This window comes from Oncorhynchus masou, chromosome 29 (genome assembly GCF_036934945.1).
Source record: "Oncorhynchus masou masou isolate Uvic2021 chromosome 29, UVic_Omas_1.1, whole genome shotgun sequence".
NCBI lineage: Eukaryota > Metazoa > Chordata > Actinopteri > Salmoniformes > Salmonidae > Oncorhynchus > Oncorhynchus masou.
This window is the reverse complement of record NC_088240.1, coordinates 52,400,752-52,417,483: the sequence shown is the minus strand read 5'-3', so window position 1 is coordinate 52,417,483 and position 16,732 is coordinate 52,400,752.

The following is a 16,732-nucleotide window of genomic DNA, read 5'->3' as shown; positions in this document are numbered from 1 at the left end:
AACCAAACAGGTACTTACATGTCCAAAACATGTCCTCACATGTCCCAAACATATCCTAACATGCCCCAAACATGTCCTCTCAATGTTAGTCCTGGCAAAAACAGTACGAGGCAAGACCCTAACCTCACGCATTCCCCGTCCCTCCTCACTGTGACATTAGAACCAATATACTCACATTGTTCCTCTCACTCACTGAAATGTCAGGGCCCCTCTTTTCATGACATACATTTCATCCAATTTCTCTACCCATAGTCGTGGGCCCTGTTTGTCTAGCGCCACGTGTCATTTGAATATCAGAGCGTGAGAATAGCGTGAGAGGATGGCCAGACACTTTGAACCATGTTTTGGGGGATTTTTTCAGGAAATGTGACTGCTAACGTGCCTAAGATGAGGGAGCAGGCATGGGAAAAATGCATGCTTGTCACAGGGGCGACAGTAATTTACTTTTTCCATTGATGAAAAAATTAGAAAAGCAGCATATTTGCATTTCATTGAAGAGAAATACACTTGACCAAAACCAGCCATCATGAACCGAACAGAACATAGAAATAATCACGTACAACAAACATGGGGGAGAATACATGAACATGTACAGTTGGGCAAAAAAATAATTTAGTCAGCCACCAATTGTGCAAGTTCTCCCACTTAAAAAAATGAGAGAGGCCTGTAATTTTCATCATAGGTACACTTCAACTATGACAGACAAAATGAGAGAAAAAAATCAAGAAAATCACATTGTAGGATTTTTAATGAATTTATTTGCAAATTATGGTGGAAAATAAGTATTTGGTCAATAACAAAAGTTTATCTCAATACTTTGTTATATACCCTTTGTTGGCAATGACAGAGGGCAAAAGTTTTCTGTAAGTCTTCACAAGTTTTTCACACACTGTTGCTGGTATTTTGGCCCATTCCTCCATGTAGATCTCCTCTAGAGCAGTGATGTTTTGGGGCTGTTGCTGGGCAACACGGACTTTCAACTCCCTCCAAAGATTTTCTATGGGGTTGAGATCTGGAGACTGGCTAGGCCACTCCAGGACCTTGAAATGCTTCTTACGAAGCCACTCCTTCGTTGCCCGGGCGGTGTGTTTGGGTTCATTGTCATGCTGAAAGACCCAGCCACGTTTCATCTTCAATGCCCTTGCTGATGGAAGGAGGTTTTCACTCAAAATCTCACAATACATGGCCCTATTCATTCTTTCCTTTACACGGATCAGTCGTCCTGGTCCCTTTGCAGGAAAACAGTCCCAGAGCATGATGTTTCCACCCCCAGCCTTCACAGTAGGTATGGTATTCTTTGGATGCAACTCCGCATTCTTTGACCTCCAAACACGACGAGTTGAGTTTTTACCAAAAAGTTATATTTTGGTTTCATCTGACCACATGACATTCTCCCAATCTTCTTCTGGATCATCCAAATGCTCTCTAGCAAACTTCAGACGGGCCTGGACATGTACTGGCTTAATGTGTTCACGCTACACGTTCCCCAAGGGCACCCCCCCCCCCACTCAACTCAAAAAGTGATATTTAACCTCCACACATTAACAAGTCCAATAGCTCAAATGAAAGATAAACACCTTGTTCATCTACCCAGAGAGTCAGATTTCTAAAATGTTTTCCGGCGAAAACATAGCACATATGTATGTCAAACCACCACAAAGACACAGACGATACGTAGCCATTTTGTCGAACAAAAGATGCAATCACAAACGCAGGATTAAAAGAAAAATAATTCACTAACCTTTTGAAAATCTTCATCAGATGACAGTATAATAGGACATGTTACACAGTACATTTATGTTTTTTTCAATAATATGCAATTTATATCCATAAATCTCCGTTTACATTGACGCCATGTTCAGAAAATCCTCAAAAATGTCCGGAGAAATTATAGATAGCTCCGCCAGATAACGCCAGATAACAGCATTACACATCATAAACTTTGACTAAATATACATGTTCTACATATAGTTAGAAAGATACACTGCTTCTTAATGCAACCGCTTTGTCACGTTTATTTTTAACGTTACAGAATTCGTTCACTATTCAAGAATCTGAGGCGGTGCTCAGACGTAAGCAATATTTCTCCGCTATGTTGGAGTCAACAGAAATACAAAATTACAACATAAATATTCGCTTACCTTTGATGGTCTTCGATCAGAATGTAGTGGAAGGAGTCATACTTACCCAATACATCGTTTTGTTTCAGTTCGTGTGAAGTTATAGTAGCATATGCTACCCGTGTCAGCTGAAATGCATCCAAAATGACTTCTGGTCCCGAACAGTTGCGCATCAAAACTTCAAAATTACGTATTATATGTCGACTAAACTGGTCAAACTAAGTGCAGAATCAAGCTTCAGGATGTTATAAACGTACAAAACAATTGGCGATTCAACCGGACAAAAGAAAATCTTCTCAGACCTTCTGGAACGGATGGATGACTGTGTACAATTCACGCTCGAACGCGCATGTATTTTCTCATGACACCCACTATTTTGCCTGCCAAAGGGTCAAAGCTTGTGGGATTTGCACAATTAAACGCTCTACTGATAGAGGACATCTCGTGGAAGACATAGAAAGTGTTTCCAGATCTATAGCTGGTTGGGAAGGGTGGGGACGATGACGTCAAAGTTGCCCCAACTTTCTGGATGCCAAAACTAGTTTGGGAGATTGCCTGCCCTGTGAGTTCTGCTATACTTACAGACATAATTTAAACGGTTTTAGAAGCTTTAGATTGTTTTCTATCCAATAATTATTATTCTATGCATATATTAGACATTTTGGACAGATTTTGTTTCAGTTTACTATGGGCACACAATTCATCCAAAGGGGGCAGTATTGTCCCGAGCCTTAACTCCAGTTTGGAGTTAACCGCATACGCCGGGGCCCCCTCAATGTCCAGGGGGGGTGGAGGAACCTCCCGCACCTCAGACTCCTGGAGTGGACCAGCCACCACTGGCCTGAGGAGAGACACATGGAATGAGGGGTTAATTCGATAATCGGGTGGAAGCCGTAACCAGTAACATACCTTGTTCAGTCTCCTCAGGACTTTGAATGGCCCCACAAACCACGGGCCCAGCTTCCGGCAGGGCAGGCGGAGGGGCAGGTTTCGGGTTGAGAGCCAGACCCGGTCCCCCAGTGCGACCCGGTCCCCCAGAGCATCACTTCGGTGGCGATCCGGTGTGCCTTATGGCTAACGAGACATGGTGCGATGAAAGAAACATACAGGAACTCAAATCCTTCTGTTCACCTGATTTAGAATTCCTCACAATCAAATGTAGACCGCATTATCTACCAAGAGAATTCTCTTAGATTATAATCACAGCCGTATATATCCCCCCCAAGCAGACACATCGATGGCTCTGAACAAACTTTATTTAACTCTTTGCAAACTGGAAACCATTTATCCGGAGGCTGCATTCATTGTAGCTGGGGATTTTAACAAGGCTAATCTGAAAACAAGACTCCCTAAATTTTATCAGCATATCGATTGCGCAACCAGGGGTGGAAAAACCTTGGATCACTGTTACTCTAACTTCCGCGACACATATAAGGCCCTGCCCCGCCCCCCTTTTGGAAAAGCTGACCACGACTCCATTTTGCTGATCCCTGCATACAGACAAAAACTGAAAAAAGAAGCTCCCACGCTGAGGTCTGTCCAACGCTGGTCCGACCAAGCTGACTCCACACTCCAAGACTGCTTCCATCACGTGGACTGGGACATGTTTCGTATTGCATCAGATAACAACATTGACAAATACGCTGATTCGGTGTGCGAGTTCATTAGAACGTGTGTTGAAGATGTCGTTCCCATAGCAACGATTAAAACATTCCCTAACCAGAAACCGTGGATTGATGGCAGCATTCGCGTGAAACTGAAAGCGCGAACCACTGCTTTTAATCAGGGCAAGGTGTCTGGTAACATGACCGAATACAAACAGTGCAGCTATTCCCTCCGCAAGGCTATCAAACAAGCTAAGCGTCAGTACAGAGACAATTCAACAGCTCAGACACAAGAGGCATGTGGCAGGGTCTACAGTCAATCACCGACTACAGGAAGAAATCCAGCCCAGTCACGGACCAGGATGTCTTGCTCACAGGCAGACTAAATAACTTTTTTGCCCGCTTTGAGGACAATACAGTGCCACTGACACGGCCCGCAACGGAAACATGCGGTCTCTCCTTCACTGCAGCCGAGGTGAGTAAAACATTTAAACGTGTTAACCCTCGCAAGGCTGCAGGCCCAGACGGCATCCCCAGCCGCGCTCTCAGAGCATGCGCAGACCAGCTGGCTGGTGTGTTTACGGACATATTCAATCAATCCCTATACCAGTCTGCTGTTCCCACATGCTTCAAGAGGGCCACCATTGTTCCTGTTCCCAAGAAAGCTAAGGTAACTGAGCTAAACGACTACCGCCCCGTAGCACTCACTTCCGTCATCATGAAGTGCTTTGAGAGACTAATCAAGGATCATATCACCTCCACCCTACCTGACACTCTAGACCCACTCCAATTTGCTTACCGCCCAAATAGGTCCACAGACGATGCAATCTCAACCACACTGCACACTGCCCTAACCCATCTGGACAAGAGGAATACCTATGTGAGAATGCTGTTCATCGACTACAGCTCGGCATTCAACACCATAGTACCCTCCAAGCTCGTCATCAAGCTCGAGACCCTGGGTCTCGACCCCGCCCTGTGCAACTGGGTACTGGACTTCCTGACGGGCCGCCCCCAGGTGGTGAGGGTAGGTAACAACATCTCCTCCCCGCTGATCCTCAACACTGGGGCCCCACAAGGGTGCGTCCTGAGCCCTCTCCTGTACTCCCTGTTCACCCACGACTGCGTGGCCACGCACGGCTCCAACTCAATCATCAAGTTTGCGGACGACACAACAGTGGTAGGCTTGATTACCAACAACAACGAGACGGCCTACAGGGAGGAGGTGAGGGCCCTCGGAGTGTGGTGTCAGGAAAATAACCTCTCACACTCAACGTCAACAAAACTAAGGAGATGATTGTGGACTTCAGGAAACAGCAGAGGGAACACCCCCCTATCCACATCGATGGAACAGTAGTGGAGAGGGTAGAAAGTTTTAAGTTCCTCGGCATACACATCACAGACAAACTGAATTGGTCCACTCACACAGACAGCATCGTGGAGAAGGCGCAGCAGCGCCTCTTCAACCTCAGGAGGCTGAAGAAATTTGGCTTGTCACCAAAAGCACTCACAAACTTCTACAGATGCACAATCGAGAGCATCCTGGCGGGCTGTATCACCGCCTGGTACGGCAACTGCTCCGCCCTCAACCGTAAGGCTCTCCAGAGGGTAGTGAGGTCTGCACAACGCATCACCGGGGGCAAACTACCTGCCCTCCAGGACACCTACACCACCCGATGTTACAGGAAGGCCATAAAGATCATCAAGGACATCAACCACCCGAGCCACTGCCTGTTCACCCCGCTATCATCCAGAAGGCGAGGTCAGTACAGGTGCATCAAAGCTGGGACCGAGAGACTGAAAAACAGCTTCTATCTCAAGGCCATCAGACTGTTAAACAGCCACCACTAACATTGAGTGGCTGCTGCCAACACACTGACACTGACTCAACTCCAGCCACTTTAATAATGGGAATTGATGGGAAATGATGTAAATATATCACTAGCCATTTTAAACAATGCTACCTTATATAATGTTACTTACCCTACATTATTCATCTCATATGCATACGTATATACTGTACTCTATATCATCGACTGCATCCTTATGTAATACATGTATCACTAGCCACTTTAACTATGCCACTTTGTTTACATACTCATCTCATATGTATATACTGTACTCGATACCATCTACTGTATCTTGCCTATGCTGCTCTGTACCATCACTCATTCATATATCCTTATGTACATATTCTTTATCCCCTTACACTGTGTATAAGACAGTAGTTTAGGAATTGTTAGTTAGATTACTTGCTGGTTATTACTGCATTGTCGGAACTAGAAGCACAAGCATTTCGCTACACTCGCATTAACATCTGCTAACCATGTGTATGTGACAAATAACATTTGATTTGATTTGATTTGATCTGCGCAGGTTTTCTGGTGCCACAGACAGTTTTATTTATTCTCTAAATCAGCACCACGGCTTTCAGCTGTGCCAACGCAACTGCAAAATGGCCCTCCAACGATCAACCAGCCCCCAAAAATTATAAACTTGGATTAGTCAACACAACGTGCCATTGGACCACAGGTGCACATGAGCGGCGTCCCATATCTCAGCACACATAAACCAGTCATCCACCTCAGGAGCCCCGATCTGGCTTTGATGCCAAGGCGCCAGACCGGGCTGGTACCCCAGTACGCATTGGAAGGGGGAGAGGTTAGTGGAGGAGTGGCTGAGCGAGTTCTGGGCCATCTCTGCCCAGGGCACGAACGCCACCCACTCCCCCAACCGGTCCTGGCAATAGGACCGCAGAAACCTACCCACATCCTGGTTCACTCTCTCCACCTACCCGTTACTCTCGGGGTGAAAACCCAAGGTAAGGCTGACCGAGACCCCCAGAAGTTCCATGAATGCCCTCCAGAAGCCTTGATGTGAACTGGGGACCTCGATCAGATACTATGTCCTCAGGCACCCTGTAGTGCCGGAAGACGTGTGTAAACAGGGCCTCCACAGTCTGTAGGGCCATAGGGAGACCGGTCAAAGGGAGAAGACAACAGATCTTAGAAAAATTATCCACAACGACCAGGATCGTGGTGTTACCCTGTGATGGAGGAAGATCCGTTAGGAAATCCACCGACAGGTGCGACCACGGCTGTTGTGGAACAGGTAAGGGTGGTGTAACTTCCCTCTGGGCAAGTGCCTAGGGGACTTGCACTGGGCGCACACCGAGCAGAAGGAGACATAAAGCCTCACGTCCTTAGCTAAAGTGGACCACCAGTACTTCCCACTAAGACAGCGCACTGTCCGACCGATGCCCAGATGACCAGAGGAGGGTCACGGACAGGAGACGGAACGTACAGGCGCCCAGCTGGACATTGGAGGGGAGTGGGCTCTGTACGTAACGCCTGCTCGATGTCCGCGTCCAGCTCCCATACTACCGGTGCCACCAGGCAAGAGGCCGGGAGTATGGGAGTGGGATCCATGGGCCGCTCCTCTGTGTCATACATCCGGGACAGTGCGTCTGCCTTCGCGTTCTGGGAACCTGGTCTGTAGGATCGGGTTAAAAAAAAATGGGTAAAAAACATGGACCACCCTGCTTGGCGAGGATTCAGTCTCCGCCTGGATGTACTCCAGATTGCGGTGGTTCGTCCAGATGAGAAAAGGGTGTTTAACCCCTCAACCCATTGTCTCCACGCCTTTAAAGCCTTGACGACAGCCAACAACTCCCGGTCCCCCATGTCATAGTTTTGCGCCGCCGGGCTGAGCTTCTTCGAAAAGAAGGCACAGGGGCGGAGCTTTGGTGGCGTACCCGAACGCTGAGAGAGCACAGCTCCTATCCCAGCCTCGGACTCGTCCACCTCCACTGTGAACGCCCAAAAGGGATCCGGATGAGCCAGCATGGGAGCCGAGGTAAACAGAGCCCTCAGCTGACCAAAAGCCCTGTCTGCCTCAGCTGACCACTGCAAATGCCCCGGGCCCCCCTTCAGCAGTGAGGTAATGGGAGCTGCCACCTGACCAAAACCCCGGATAAACCTCCGGTAGTAGTTGGCAAACCCTAAGAACTGCTGCACCTCTTTTACCATGGTGGGAGTTGGCCAATTACGCAAGGCTGCAATGCGGTCACTATCCATCTCCACCCCTGAAGTGGAAATGCAATACCCTAGGAAGGAGACAGACTGTTGGAAGAACAGGCATTTCTCAGCCTTGACATATAGGTCATGCTCCAACAGGCAACCAAGCACCAGGGACACATGCTCAGCGAGTGTAGCGGAGTATATCAAAATATCATCAATATACACCACTACACCCTGCCCGTGCAGGTCCCTGAAAATCTCGTCTACAAAGGCTTGGAAGACTGATGGTGCATTCATCAACCTGTACGGCATGACGAGGTACTCATAGTGCCCAGAGGTGGTACTGAAAGCCGTCTTCCACTCGTCTCCTTGTCGGATACGCACCAGGTTGTAAGCGCTCCTGAGATCTAGTTTAGTGAAGAAGCGCGCCCCGTGTATTGACTCTATTAATGTGGTTATGAGCGGTAGCGGGCGTAGACCTCCCTCCTTCTTCTTCACAAAAAATAAACTCGAGGAGGCGGGTGAAGTGGAGGACCGAATGTACCTCTGACGCAGGGATTCGGAGACATATGTTTCCATAGCCTCCATCTCCGCCTGTGAGAGGGGATACGCATGACTCCTGGAAAGGGCAGCGCCTACCAGGAGATCTACCGCACAATCGCCCGGTCGATGAGGTGGTAATTAAGTCACCTTCTTCTCTCATCCCGTGAGAGCCCTCTGTGGCCAAGAAACAGTACGGTTATGACAAGCTAACCAGGGTAGGCCCAGCGCCACGGGAAACGCAGGAGAGTCAATAAGGAAGAGACTAATTCTCCGTATGACCACCCCTGCATCACCATGCCCAAAGGTGCGGTGACCTCCCTAATTAACCCTGACCCTAATGGTCGACTATCTAAGGCGTGAACGGGGAAAGGCACATCCACGGGAACAATAGGGATCCCTAAACTATAGGCTAAAGCCATGTCGATAAAATTCCCAGCCACGCCTGAATCAACAAGCGTCTTGTGCTGGGAATGCGGGGAAAATTCATGGAACGTAACAGACACAAACATATGTACAACAGAGGGCTCTGGGTGAGAATGGTGCCGGCTCACCTGGGGTGACACCAGAGCACCCTGCCTGCTGCCTCGATTCCCAGAGGAACCAACCCGGCACCGACCGGCAGTGTGACCTCTGCGGCCACAAATGGTGCATGAGCGGGAACCCCCTCTAGGTCTCCCTGCGCACCGCCCCTCCCAGCTCCATGGCTATCCATGGGAACGACCAGACCCCGATCTGAACGTCTGCGAGTATCCAGCAGGTTGTCCAGACGGATGGACAGGTCCACCAGCTGGTCAAACGTGACGGTGGTGTATCTGCAGGCCAGCTCCCGACGGACGTCCTCGTGCAGACTGCAACGAGAATGGTTGATCAGGGTCCTGTTGTTCCATCCCGCGCCGGCAGCCAGGGTCCTAAATTTCAGGGCGAACTCCTGGGCGCTCCTCGTCTCCTGTCTCAGGTGGTAGATGCGCTCACCCACCACTCTACCCTCGGGCGGGTGGTCGAAGACTGCCCAGAAACGGCGGGTGAACTCCTCAAACTGGTCCAACGCCGCATCTCCCTCTCTCCACACGGCGTTGGCCCATTCCAGGGTGGACACACTCTCACGGTCCCATGGAGCCGGGTGGACGGTGGCCAGATAAAGGTCTAATTGTAACAAGAACCCCTGGCAGTTTGTAGCCCTCCCGTCGTACTCCTGGGGCAAGGAGAGACGGATCCCACTGGGTTCAGGCGGGAAAGGGGCGCTCAGGAGAGACCCCGGTTGTGCTGGTGGAGGCGCTGGAAGAACTCCCTGTCTCTCCCAGCTGTCCATTGTCTGGACAACGCGATCCAAGGCAACATCAAGTTGGTGAAGCATAATTATATGCTCCTGGACACGCTCCTCCACCTCAATGGCCGGGGTACCTTCTCCTGCTGACTCCATAGTTCCGGTCGGACATTCTGTCATGGGTGCGTGTTGGTGGCAGGGAAGTCAGGCGCAGGAGAACGAACTTGGTATAAACGGAGTCGTTTAATAAGTGCTAACTAAACTCCAAAAACCAAAATACATCAAATAAAAAAGTGGATACAAAACCCGTCGTACAACTACACATTACTTGCACAATCCCAAACAATCAAACAATCTCCGACAAGGACATGAGGGGAAACAGAGGGTTAAATACACAACATGTAATTGATGGGATTGGATCCAGGTGTGAAGGAAGACAAGACAAAACCAATGGAAAATGAAAAATGGATCAGTGATGGCTAGAAGGTCGGTGACGTCGACCGATGAACATCGCCCGAACAAGAAGAGGGACCGACTTCAGCGGAAGTTGTGACAATATTTCTATATAAATTATTCTCTATCTCCTTTCAGTGTGTGTTAAACAACAGTGGGTGATATTGTAATCCTAATTCTGATCTCACTTTATCCAGGCTATAGTAAATGGTTCTACTAAACTCAAATATATTTCACACACAGGCCTCACAGAGACAACCGCATGCTAGACTTCAATTGCTAAAATTATATCTTAAGGGTGTAGATTAACGGTAATATGGTATACACCAGTGCCCCCTGGTGATAGAATCACAAAGTAACTTTCTATGAAGATCTCTACAGAACTTTCTTGAATTTTTTTTACTGGTATACTAAGGGTTGTACATTTCCTATACTGTCATATAGTAGGAAAGTGTCATTACCAATGATATTAGGCCACTCTTGGCCATTATTACAGAGACCTGTGTCTTTTGACACTACATAAACGAGCCATCCCGCAGTGGTTGTAATTATACCCTGATGAAGACAGATTGGCTGTCGAAACGTTGGTAATTACATTTTTGCATCTGAGCTCCTAGAGTGTGCGGCTCTCTTTAATTTTTCTATTCCGCTAGCCAGCACCTCGTCTTAATAATAGGTGTGCATTTATTTTTCTTCTAGGAAAGTGTCACTAACAAATATGTACAAACTTTTATTCAAATAACTTCTGTTCTACTGCTAACTTTTTATTCCACCATTGGGCCATTACCCAATAAACCCAGCCATAATCCACAGACAAACAAACAATGAAACATACAACGCACTATTCGTAAACAACTCAACTCATTCACTGGGTAAATTTCACACAGAATTACCACTATTCATTGTCACACCTTGGTCTTAGTATTTTGTGTTTTAGTTAATTAGTTGGTCAGGCCAGGGTGTGACATGGGTTTATGTTTGTTGTATTTCTTAGTGGGGTTTTTTAGTTATTGGGATTGTGGCTGATTAGGGGTGTGTTTAGTATAGGTTTGGCTGCCTGAGGCGGTTCTCAATCAGTCAGGTGATTCTCGTTGTCTCTGATTGGGAACTGTATTTAGGTAGCCTGGGTTTCACTTTGTATTTCGTGGGTGATTGTTCCTGTCTCTGTGTTAGTGTTCACCAGACAGGCTGTATAGGTTTTTCACGTTCTGTTTGTTGTTTTTTTGTATTTATAAGTTATTTCGTGTATCGTCATTTGTTCCATTAAAAACATGAGTAACCAACACGCTGCATTTCGGTCCGACTTTCTTTCGACAAACGAAGAACGCCGTTACATTCATAACCAACTCAACTCATTCACCTCTACAAAACTAAAATAAACCACCCTCCAATAGGTCAAGGTGGTCTGGGTAATTTATGTAGAATTACCTCTACAAAAAAAAACTAATATTCAGTAATGGTCACCCGCATTACAACCCGAAATAAAATAGAACAGATGATTATTACAAAACCACCTCTTCAAAACCAAAATAACTAATATTGTGTAATTGTCGCTGAATTACCTCTACAAAATAAAAAAAAGATGATTATTATCTCTGAACCGCCTCTCCTAAAAAAATAACTAGTATTCAGTAATGGTCGCCCGCATTACAACCTGAAATAAAATAGAAGATATGATTATTACATAGTCACCTCTCCAAAACCAAAATAACATTACCTCCCAATATATAATGGATGATTATCGCTGAACCACCTCTTCAAAACCAAAATAACTAGTATTGGGTAATTGTCACTAGTAAAGCGCTTAATTGTCTCTTATTGCAGCCACCAGCAGTGCATCTCCTCCTCATGGACTGCACCAGATTTCCCAGTTCTTGCTGTGAGATGCTACCCACTCTTCCACCAAGGCACCTGCAAGTTCTCAGAAATTTCTTGGCGGAATGGCCCTAGCCCTCACCCTCTGATCCAACAGGTCCCAGACGTGCTCAATGGGATTGAGATCCCGGCTCTTCGCTGGCCATTGCAGAACACTGACATTCCTGTCTTGCAGGAAATCATGCACAGAATAAGCAGTATGGCTGGTGACATTGTCATGCTGGAGGGTCATGTCAGGATGAGACTGCAGGACGGGTACCACATGAGGGAGGAGGATGTCTTCCCTGTAACACACAGCATTGAGATTGCCTGCAATGACAACAAGCTCAGTCCAATGATGCTGTGACACACCGCCCCAGACCATGACGCACCCTCCACCTCCAAATCGATCCCACTCCAGAGTACAGGCCTCAGTGTAACGCTCATTTTTTCAACAATAAAAACGAATTCGACCATCATCCCTGGTGGGTCAAAAACGCGACTCGTCAGTGAAGAGCACTCTTTGCTAGTCCTGTCTGGTCCAGTGACGGTGGGTTTGTGCTCACAGGCAACGTTGTTGCCGGTGATGTCTGGTGAGGACATGCCTTACAACAGGCCTACAAGCCCTCAGTCCAGCCTCTCTCAGCCTATTGCAGACAGTCTGAGCACTGATGGAGGAATTGTGCATTCCTGGTGTAACTCGGGCAGTTGTCGTTGCCATGCTGTACCTGTCCAGCAGGTGTGATGTTCGGATGTACCGATCCTGTGCAGGTGTTGTTACACGTGGTCTGCCACTGCGAGGACGATCAGCTGTCCATCTTGTCTCCTTGTAGTGCTGTTTTAGGCGTCTCACAGTATGGATATTGTAATGTATTGCCCTGGCCAAATTTGCAGTCCTGATTCCTCCTTGCAGAATGCCTAAGGCACGTTCACGCAGATGAGCAGGGACCCTGGGCATCTTTCTTTTGGTGTTTTTCAGAGTCAGTAGAAAGGCCTCTTTAGTGTCCTAAGTTTTCATAATTACCTTAATTTCCTACAGTCTGTAAGCTGTTAGTGTCTTAATGACCGTTCTTCAGGTACATGCTCACTAATTGTTTATGGTTCATTGAACAAGCATGGGAAACAGTGTTGAAAACCTTTACAATGAAGATCTGTGAAGTTATTTGGATTTTTACTAATTATCATTGAAAGATAGGGTCCTGAAAAAGAGCCGTTTCTTTTTTTGCTGAGTTTACATCCTACATACTGTTGCGACATGCCGCTTTATCAAGAGGCAGCCGTACACATGTAATTTTCCTCAGCCCACCCTTATATTATTTAAAATACAATGGATGCCATGTCCATTTGAAAATTGGCTTGTGATTTCCTATAAGTATTTACAAGTACTGTAAATAATTATGCGTGCAAAATATACCAGATAATGAGGGCCAGTCAACAGGTAACAACAGGTGACAAAAAATAAATCCAATCAAATCAAATGTAATGTTTTATTAACAGGCTTCTCACAGTGAAATGGCAACAAAAGTGACAGTAAATGAATCAAATAAGTGACAATATAAATATACTACAAATAAGACTAAATTAAATCAAATACAAAAGAAACATGGAGATCAAAGATCAAAAATAGTCCACAGGCATATATTATGGACATTGATAGCTTTGAAAAACTACAAACCTCAGATTTCCCACTTCCTGGTTAGATTTTTCTCAGATTTTCACCTGCCATATGAGTTCTGTTATACTCACAGACATCATTCAAACAGTTTTAGAAACTTCCGAGTGTTTTCTATCCAATACTAATAATAATATGCATATATTAGCATCTGTGACAGAGTAGGAGTCAGTTCACTCTGGGCACGCTATTCATCCAAAAGTGAAAATGCTGCCCCCTATCCCAAAAAGGTTAAAAGGTCTTACTCACGTCGGCTACGGAGAGCATGATCACACAGTCGTCTGGAACAGCTGATGCTATCACTCATGCTTCAGTGTTTCTTGCCTATAAGTGAGCATAGAAGTCATTTAGCTCGTCTGGTAGGCTCGTGTCACTGGCAGCTCATGGCTGTGCTTCCCTTTGTAGTTTGCAAGCCCTGCCACATCCGACAAGCATCGGAGCCGGCGTAGTACGATTCAATCTTAGTCCTGTATTGACGCTTTGCCTGTTTGATGGTTTCTCGGGGGGCACAGTGGGATTTCTTAGAAGCTTCCAGGTTATAAGAAAGTCCCGCTCCTTGAAAGCAGCAGCTCTACCTTTTAGCTCAGTGCGGATGTTGCCTGAAATCCATGTCACTGTGGGAACGACGTGGGGTATGTATATATGTATTTTAGGCCCTATCCAGCATGTCGATAGTTCTTCATGACAAGAGAAATCATTTCTGGATCAAGAATTTGAAAAACATTATTCAGCACTTTTTCATGAACATGGCAAAAATCTTTTAGGCCCTATCTGGCATGCAGCTAGTTATTCGTGACAGGAGAAATCGTTTCTGGGTTATGAAATTGAAACAGTGTTTGGAGCATTTTCATGAACATGGCCGAAAAATAAAAAAAATTGCCCTGTCCGGCATGCAGCTCATTCAGCATAACGGCTGACCCTGTTTCTAGGTCACGAATATTAATCTGTTTCCTGGAGCTGCCTTTCACAAGGGACGGTTATACAGTATCTCTCGACCTGAACGTGAGGCCTTGGAGACCTACATCAAGGAGTCTCTAGCTGCAGGTCTCATTCGGCCCTCGTCATCACCTCTGGGAGCAGGATTTTTTTTTTGTGAGCAAGAAGGATGGCTCTCTTCGACCGTGTATTGATTATCGGGGTTTGAATGATATTACGGTCAAGAACAATTATCCCCTGCCCTTGATGAGCTCGGCTTTCGATTCTTTACAGGGTGCTACGGTTTTTACGAAGCTTGATTTACGTAATGCTTATCATTTGGTTCGGATCAAAGAGGGGGACAAGTGGTTGACTGGGTTCAATACTCCGATGGGACATTTCGAGTACCAGGTGATGCCGTTTGGACTGACCAACGCTCCTGCTGTGTTCCAAAGTATGGTGAATGACGTTCTGAGAGATATGATTGGTATTTTTGTGTTCGTTTACCTGGATGATATCCTCATCTTCTCGAAGGAGCTTTCTAGCCACGTTCAGCATGTCAAGCAGTTCCTGCAGCGGTTATTGGAGAACCTTCTGTTCGTGAAGGCTGAGAAGTGTGATTTTCACGCCCACACAACGTCCTTCCTCGGGTACATCATCTCCAGGGGAGAGATCAAGATGGACCAAGAGGTTCGGGCGGTTCGGGATTGGGTCCAGCCCGGTACGAGATTGCAGCTCCAGAGATTCCTGGGGTTTGCGAATTTTTATCGGTGGTTTATCCGTGATTACAGCCGGGTGGCCGCCCCTTTAACTTTACTGACGTCTAGCACCAGAAAGTTCTGTTGGTCTCCTGAGGCAGACCGAGCATTTCTAGATTTGAAGAGCCGATTCACCAACGCCCCGATTCTCTCTCAACCTGACACTTCCCGTCAGTTCGTTGTGGAGGTGGATGCGTCTGATGTGGGGGTGGGCGCCATCCTGTCCCAGCGTAGCTCCACTGACGGTAAACTCCATCCCTGCGCCTTCTACTCTTGTCGTCTTTCTCCAGCTGAAAGAAACTATGATGTGGGTAACCGGGAGCTTCTCACTATGAAGCTTGCCTTGGAGGAGTGGCGTCACTGGTTGGAGGGAGCGGAGCAACCGTTTGTGGTCTGGAGTCACCACAAGAATCTGGCTTACGTGCAATCAGGCCCGGTGGGCTTTGTTTTTTGGATGCTTCAATTTTTCCCTGACGTTCCGACCTGGGTTGAAGAACGGGAAGGCAGACGCCCTGTCCCGGATGTTCTCCAAGACGGAGGAGAGTGGGGCCAAGACTGAAACGATTCTTCCCCAGAACGTTGTCGTGGGAGCCGTTACATGGAGAATTGAGGAGGAGGTGATGGCGGCTCTTCGGACACAGCCCGGGCCCGGTAACGGTCCACCCGGTCGGTTGTTCGTGCCTCAGTCGGTTCGTTCTGCTGTCCTTCAGTGGTCCCACGCCAGCAAGATAGCTTGTCACCCTGGTGTTGCTCGGACTATGGCGCTACTGCGCAGACGATTTTGGTGGCCTGCCATGGGAGAAGATACCCGGAGGTTTGTTGCCGCTTGTCCTGTTTGTGCGCAGAATAAGAGTACCAATCGGGCCAGCTCTGGGCTTCTTCACCCCCTACCTATTCCCCGGCAACCTTGGTCGCATCTGGCCCTGGATTTTGTCATGGGGTTGCCCTCTTCTGTTGGTAACACGGTTATTCTGACCATTGTGGATAGATTCAGCAAGTTTGCCCACTTTGTTCCCCTCTCCAAGCTGCCTTCTGCCACTGAGACGTCCGAGATCCTGGTTATGGAGGTATTCAGGGTCCACGGGTTGCCCTGTGACATTGTTTCTGACCGTGGTCCTCAGTTTACCTCTGCTGTCTGGAAATCCTTCTGTTTGGCCATTGGAGCTACAGTCAGTCTCACATCTGGATTTCACCCCCAATCTAATGGTCAGGCTGAGAGAGCCAACCAGAAGATGGAGTCCACGCTGCGCTGTCTTGTTTCCTCTGATCCCACCTCTTGGTCCTCTCAATTACCCTGGGTCGAGTATGCTCATAATACTCTCCCTTCATCTGCGACTGGGATGTCTCTCTTCCAGTGCCTGTACGGTTACCAACTTCCCTTGTTTCCTTCTCAGGAGTGGGATCTCTCGGTTCCTTCTGTCCAGACCCATATTCGTCGTTGCCACCACACCTGGCATCGGGCCAGGAAGGCCCTCCTTAAGGTTTCTGACCGGTATCAGATCCAGGCGAATCGTCGCCGTATTCCTGCCC